The following is a 6,251-nucleotide window of genomic DNA, read 5'->3' as shown; positions in this document are numbered from 1 at the left end:
ACCCATGTGCAGGACCTTGCACTTGGCCAGGTTGAACTTCATAAGGTTCACACGGGCCTACCTCTCAAGCCTGTCAAGGTCCCTCTGGATGGCATCCCTTCCCTCCAGCGTGTCAACTGCACCACACAGCTTGGTGTCATCAGCAAACTTGCTGAAAGTGCACTCCATCCCACTGTCCCTGTTGCTGACAAAGATGTTAAACAGCATCGGTCCCAATACCAACCCCTGAGGAACACCACTCATCACTGGTCTCCACTTAGACTCCGAGCCGTAGACTGCAACAGTTTGAGTGCAGCCAATTCCTTATCCACCAAGTAGTCCATCCGTCAAATCCATGTCTCTGCAATCTAGAGTGGTCCATCTGTCAAATCCATGTCTCTCCAAATTAGAGACAAGGATGTTATGTGGGACAGTGTCAAATGCTTTGCACAAGTCAGCAACGTCAGCTCACTTCTACATTTTGGGTTTTAATCACAAAGCACCTGTGAAAGCACTTCTTACTTTTTTCCCAGGAGTGCTGAAATAGCATGTGGTAGATTGGGAAGTGTCATTTTTCCAAGCGTTTGGAGAAGTCGGATGGGCTGTGCAGTTAGTAAGTACTGGGCAGGCGGCAGTATTCCCTCAACAACATTATTCTATTTCCAGTTATTTGTACAGCATATACCTAAAGAGCCACAGTGTTAAAATGCAAATCTTGTTTGAAAATTTAATACTAAAAAAAGGACTTGGTTAAGAGTGTTGTTCAGTATGCATGGGCAAATATTGAGGATAAATATTTTCAAACTTTAACAAACATGTCCTAATGACAAAAATCTTTTTTTTTTCTCACAGAACCAAATGCAGAGCAGACAGTAACACGGAGACTCTTTAATACACCATCAGCCCAAGACATTTCAACTCTTGCCTTCCTTTAAAAAGTGGTAAGAGCTATGAAATTTATACAATTTCTAGATTCTCTGCTCAAACTCTCACAGGAGAAACTAGGAGAGATCTGCTCCTGCCTGAGAGTTTTCAGTAGGTGGGAAAAGCAGGAAAGAACTGCTAATAGAAGTGAGAAACATCCCAGGTACCTGAGTTCAGACACAGCAGTGAGCTACATCATTATTTTCCTCACTGTTTTAAAAATAAGTGTAGGATAGCAGGGAGATTTCAGCATGCCTTGAAATTCCAGGCAATTCGTTTAACAGCTACAGGAAAGATGTGAGAAAGCAAATGCAAGGGCTAGAAAGCTGGAGGCTGATGGTTGATTTGCACCTCATTGCAGCTCATTGCCCCTCTCAGCCTGAGAGCTGAGTGGCAGGCAGCAACAGCTGTACCTTGTAAAGCTGATTTTCCAGCAAAGGAGCCCTCTGCTAATTTGAGTACCAAAGTCCATTCAGCTCGTCCTCCTCAGAGGAACAGCTAAAATAGCTTTTGTCATCCTGTGTTTTCTCTACCAGAGAGGAATAGAGGGTATTTTTCCATATGGTATTGTAAGTATAAGGTCTTGGACTGCTTTTTTTAATGGGGAATTACAAGCAATATTTAAAAACACATTGTAGTTAAAAAGACTAATATTCTTTAATGGAGGGTTACTTGTATCTGCTTGAAGGCTCCTGTGCACTTAGAGAACATACTTAAATCTAACTGCAATGTTTTTAAGTTCTTTTTTTAAAAGACATTCTGTATCTCTAATATAGGAGACTGCTTTGACTTCCTGGCATTTATTTTTAAGGAGTAAATCTTTTAAATCAGCCATAATAAAAAAAGCAGTCTTTTCTCTGAAATTATTCTGAGATTCTTACTGTTGTTATTTTTTTTTTTAAGTATTTCTGTGGCTAAGGACATGTTCATTAAGGTAAATGTTACTACTTCCAGAAACAATGGTAGAAAATTAAACGTGGAGATCTTGACTCTGCATATATAAAACCAAGCTGCTGGCATGCAGGAAGCTTGTAATAAACCAATTTAAGTAAAACGTTGAGTATTTATGTTTAGTTCAATCTAGATTAATAAATATTTACGTGTGATTTTCCTCTTTGCTTCACGAGATTATACAAGCGGAAACTGTTGTGTTAAATGCCAGTGAAGCATGTTGCTGTTTTTGAGAAAAGAATATTTTTTCTACCTAAAAGAAAAGCAGGGAGCTAGCTTCTTAGGGAGTGGGAGGTTGCTTCATTTTGTTTCTTGATGCACAGTTTGAGTAAAAAGGCACAGTTCAGTGAAGTCTATATCCTTCTGGGGGCAAGTTGGTATTTGTACTATGCAGGGGAAAATCCCTTCAGGGTCAAGGAGTCTGGTGTTCTGCCCCTGCGGGCAACCATGTCAGTCCCTCTCGCACGCACACACCACCTTGTGAGCTCTAGTTATAAAGCTGTTGTTTAATTTTCTTCTCCCTCTACCCCTAACAGAAGTCTGGTCTGTAATAGTACTATTCTGATAGGCTGGCTACGAGTAAAATCCAGCCTTGGAGAATCTGAGGACTGTTGTTGCTGGTCATGTAGCTTATGCAGTTACACTGGACTCTTGACTGCTTCCCTGCTTCTTACTTCAAAGCAAGTGGGTTTTTTTGTTGTGTGTTTTGGTTTTTGTTCTTTAACATCGTATATAATCTTCTGGAGAGAAGCAATACAGTGTATTTTCAGAGCTGAGGAGTTGAAAGTGATAGAGTGGTAGAATGTAGGTATATAGCTGCAATATTGGGTGCAAAATATCACTTAAAATCTGATTCTTGGGAGCTTCGCTAGCTTTATCTGGTGCTTTTTTTTTTTTTTTTTTTTTAAATAATATATCTCTTATAATGATCTAAATGTCATAGCTAACTTCCAAAATTATTGCTTGTTTCCCTCTTGTTTCTTTCCAATGACAAAGATTCAGTCAAGCTGCTGATGGCTGTCACAGAGCGCTGTTCAAGTCTGATCGTGTTCATTGGCTTACACCAGCTAGTGGATTGCGTTTTTCAGTGCTGATGTTTCAGCAGATGCTCTTTTTTGGGGTGAGGAACTGAGAGTGAAGTCCACAGTGTCGCAGTGTCAGATGAAAGCTCCCAGCTACTCAGTTCAGAGCTGAAGGCTGCAAATTGCAAGGTGGAGACGGATATCTCACTTGAAACATGGCTTTATGCCTGCAAAATGCACCTTCCATGCCCTGGTCACACACACATGCTTATCTTATTGGAAATATCTTTTAAAATATTGTCTGGGAGAATAGATAATAAAAATACAAATAGAACTGAAGTGCCTCTGTAGGGTATGTTTCTTGGGTGATTTCCTGTGTGGTAGCATAACAGCTGTAGTTGTGGCTAATTAGTATAAGAAACAACTGGGCTTTGTTTTTTTGTTGTTGTAGGCTCACTGAAATGCTGAAACTCTTGTTGCACTCACTTTTCCCACAAGCCAGTACCCACAAAGAGCAAACTCAGAACGACAGCCTAATATTCTCCTGAAAGTAAACTTCATTTAAATCTTGGCTTCTGAAACCTGTTATGAGATGGTATCAAGAAAACTGCAGGCTCAGAATACTTCAACTGACTTGTGTAGCTGTGGCTGCAGGGTTTGACTGGGAGGCCACTGAAAGAGGTCAGAAACTGATAATGTCTATAGCTGCAGGAGATACCTTCAGTAAATAGCTGGACAGTTGTTGCTGTTAGACCTGAGCAAAAAGCCATGGAACCAGGGAAGGAAGTACGTGCTACAAATGCGATCAGAAGTAATAGTTACAAAAGTTGTGTGAGGTTTTTGTTTCTTTTTAATCAACCCTTCTTATATAAAAAAGAAATACCCTATTTGGGATAAATTGGTCTAGGTAATATTGCTTAGTCCTTCCTCTAATCTAAAAAGATAGTCAACATCTAGGTTGCAGGGAGTTCTTCAGTTCTTATTTTTGTTCCCCTGCTGTCCCGAACAGGCTTATTCTTAAATACAATATCCAGTGAGATTTCAGAAAGTATTTATTTCTTTCTTCCCCACCTTTTCCAAATCCACATCACTTTTAGTTCTCTGGAGAACTAAACATCATGACTAAAGGTTTCTGTCACAGCTGGTATGTGGACCAAGGATTTTCAAATCGCGTGATACCAAAGCTCCAAGTTGTCTGCTGAACAGAAAAATTAGTGCAAATAATATGTGTAAGTTGATCATCCTGACTCTCATATCTTGTCCTTATTCTTTCCAGATACTTTGCAAGACAGGGGAATTAATAATGTCTTCAGAACACGGAGCTAACAAACGGCATCATAACCCAGTGGAGAGTATATGCAGAAAGATCAAATCTATCCAAATGATGGACCAAGTCTGTAACCCTGCTTTGCAGATACCAAAATTTCAGTCCCGGAACTTTGACAGTCCACAGTGCAATATCAAAAAAAATCTAGAAGAAATACTAAAGAAAAGAACTTTTAGAAGTCATGATAGTACTGGTCCACACTTAATCAGTCCCAGTAGTGAAAGTGTTTTCTCTGCAGACTTGCAGTTGCTGTCACCTTGTCTAAGGCATATCTCTGACTCCTGTTCTGCAAATGCTACCTATTCAATCATTAAAAGCAAAGAGAAATCCAGCAACTCATGGATGCCAGTATGCCCCATGGAGAACTGTTCTCCATCCTACTTCAGATCCAGAGAGGCTAACACCCAGAACAAACTGTGTGCTTTATCAAATATTGAATCTAAAGATGTACCTCGTGAACAGAAGTATCTTACGTCAAGTCCAAATTTATATTTCTTCACATCTGATAAAAAGTCAGAAAGCGCTGTGATCCAGCCATCTCCTGTGCCAAAGAGATTATCTTTGAGTGAAAGAGGTAAAAATCCTGGAAAAAACACCTCCCAATCCAAAATCCTAGACATCTGAACATTCAGCCTACATAAATGACATTTATTTACTACTTAAACTAGTAACAATACGTTACAAATCTAATAAGACTGCAAAAAGAGCTGAGTAAAATCTTAAATTTTCTCTAAAAATATTAATGTGAGTGTAAAAAGTAAGGAAGTAATGAGTCAAGTAAAAAACTTTTTCAAATTTGCCAATTCCTTTTTGTGGATAAGGGATTTGGCTATTAATTTAGTCTGCCTTTAATATAAAAAGATATGAGTTTGGGGGTGTTTTTTTTGTTTGGGGTTTTTGTGGTTTGGGTTTTTTTGGTGGGGGGTGGTGGTGTTAGGATTGTTTTCTTAATAACTTAATCTGACCATGATGATCTCTCTACAATATATCTGGAGGGGGAGGGAAGAAATAGCTGGCCTCTTAAAATGTTCTGGTTTATGTTTACTTCATGCAAAATAATAGCCAGAGTTGCCAAATGTGCATGTGTAAAAGTAGATGCATAAACCAGTTCCCAACTTAGAGGCTCCAGCTATGAACAGTTCCTGGTGTTATTTGGCAGTAAAAGCTCTGTTTTTACTTGTTGGAGGGAGGGGAGGTTTGGTTTTTTTAATCACCTTAAAAAAAAAAAAAAGTGTCATTCAAGCTGTGGTATGCTATGTGTGCTCATGCTATTACAAACATCATACTGTAGTTAGAAGCTGCAGTGCGTGAAAGTTACTATGAGCAAATAAAGATGGACAATAACAAACTTATTCTTCATAGGATGTAGGCAGTCACTGGGGTACAAAGCTGACAACATGTACGATGTGAGCTTGATCTGTGAAGAAGACTTACTGACCACTATCTTCTGTGCATGCGACATAGAGCATACAGGTTTGCCAGTGGCTTTTTGTTGCTCTGTTTTATTCTCTTCTCAGCACATTTTCAAGGCTGAGATCATGTTACAGTTCCTGAGACATGGCAATCTGTGATTGAGCCAATCTTGGACTGACTGCCTACCTTAGCTAGGTGGCTGTACGTGTGGCAGATGCAGAATAAATGTCTGTGCCTCTTTTGCATGGTGCCTGCCTCTTCCCTTCCCCGCTCCCAGCTGATCTTTGCTGTATTTTAGTGCAGAGGAAGTAGAGGAGCAACGTGCTTCTAGCAATCAACCTTATTGGAAATGACTGTTTATTTCTTTTAGGCTTTTTCTTGTTAGAAAAGAGAACTTTTGGAAACTTCAGAGCGAGGGATAATTCTTCTGAGTTCCACCTCAAACATGACTGAAAGTGGTAGAAAAAGGAGTGTAGCAGAGTAAGATGGTGTCAGTCACAGGGTTTGCCCAATTTGATGAGAGGCCTGAAAGCAGTAGCATAGCAAGTGAGGCAAGTTTGTTTTTCTTAAACTGAAGTCAACAAAACTAGTAAACTGGACTTTCATAATTCTGAATTAAAAAAAAAACAACAAAA

Source organism: Fulmarus glacialis, unplaced genomic scaffold, assembly GCF_000690835.1.
Source record: "Fulmarus glacialis isolate BGI_N327 unplaced genomic scaffold, ASM69083v1 scaffold11358, whole genome shotgun sequence".
NCBI classification, from domain to species: domain Eukaryota; kingdom Metazoa; phylum Chordata; class Aves; order Procellariiformes; family Procellariidae; genus Fulmarus; species Fulmarus glacialis.
The sequence above is the reverse complement of the archived record's forward strand: the minus strand, read 5'-3'. Positions refer to the sequence as shown.